Here is an 890-nt window from a genome sequence, read left to right on the forward strand (position 1 = left end):
TATACAAAATATAGACAGAAACTAGAAGTGTTCTAAAATGCGTTGTTGCTAATTCTTTATTATAATATTGACTTTGTCCAACTCATATAATAACCGAAAAATAATATATAGACATATATACTAGATCTAACATATATAATAGAATATTGTAAAGCGATTAGATATACAAATTTTTATTTATTCTTAAAATATTTTTCATGGTGTATATAAAAAGAATATCTTTTAGAGGATCATGGCTCCTATTGCTCCGGCTCTCTATAAATAGATCATTGAGTCCTGAGAGTGTTGTGTATCAAATCATATAGAGAATTAAAATGCATTCGTCTTCTAAGGTCAGCACCAAACTTTGCATGGCAACACTGTTCTTCTTCTTCTTATTATTCTTAACCAATTTCACATATGCTTCAAGACCTGTCCCTGAATCATCTTCCCAACCACCTCCGGTTAGTCCTCTTACTTTAATTTTTAGTTGCTATCACATCTTATAATATAATAATATATACTCTGTTTCCAATATTAACCAATATTAATTGCATGTTCTTCTCTTATTGAAGGTTGTGGAGAAATCATTTAATGTGGAGGAATATTGTGAGGGTGCTGCTAATAAAGATGAATGCTTAATGAGAAGAACACTTGAAGCTCACGTAGATTATATCTATACACAGAAAGCAAATCCATGATATATATCTCTGCATCACACTTTTGTTGTAATTTTATGTATAAGCTATAGTTTTCATCATATATGCATGTATGCCACTTTTGAAGAGCTACTATACTTCACTTTTCCTTTTCTTGTTTTGATATAGAAAGATATATTGATAAATATATAGTATTTGTAACCAACTATGGATGTATATTGAGTTTCGTAGATATGAATTTTGGTTTGTACT

At 29.4% G+C, this 890-nt stretch overlaps 1 long non-coding RNA gene across 1 annotated transcript; it reads left to right on the top strand.

Annotated features, from left to right (window-relative positions):
- Positions 1-890, top strand: LOC112713082 (uncharacterized). The gene is made up of 2 exons (XR_003158081.2): positions 1-443; positions 555-890. It is a non-coding gene; the product is annotated as an uncharacterized lncRNA (long non-coding RNA).

This window comes from Arachis hypogaea, chromosome 9, assembly GCF_003086295.3.
Source record: "Arachis hypogaea cultivar Tifrunner chromosome 9, arahy.Tifrunner.gnm2.J5K5, whole genome shotgun sequence".
NCBI lineage: Eukaryota > Viridiplantae > Streptophyta > Magnoliopsida > Fabales > Fabaceae > Arachis > Arachis hypogaea.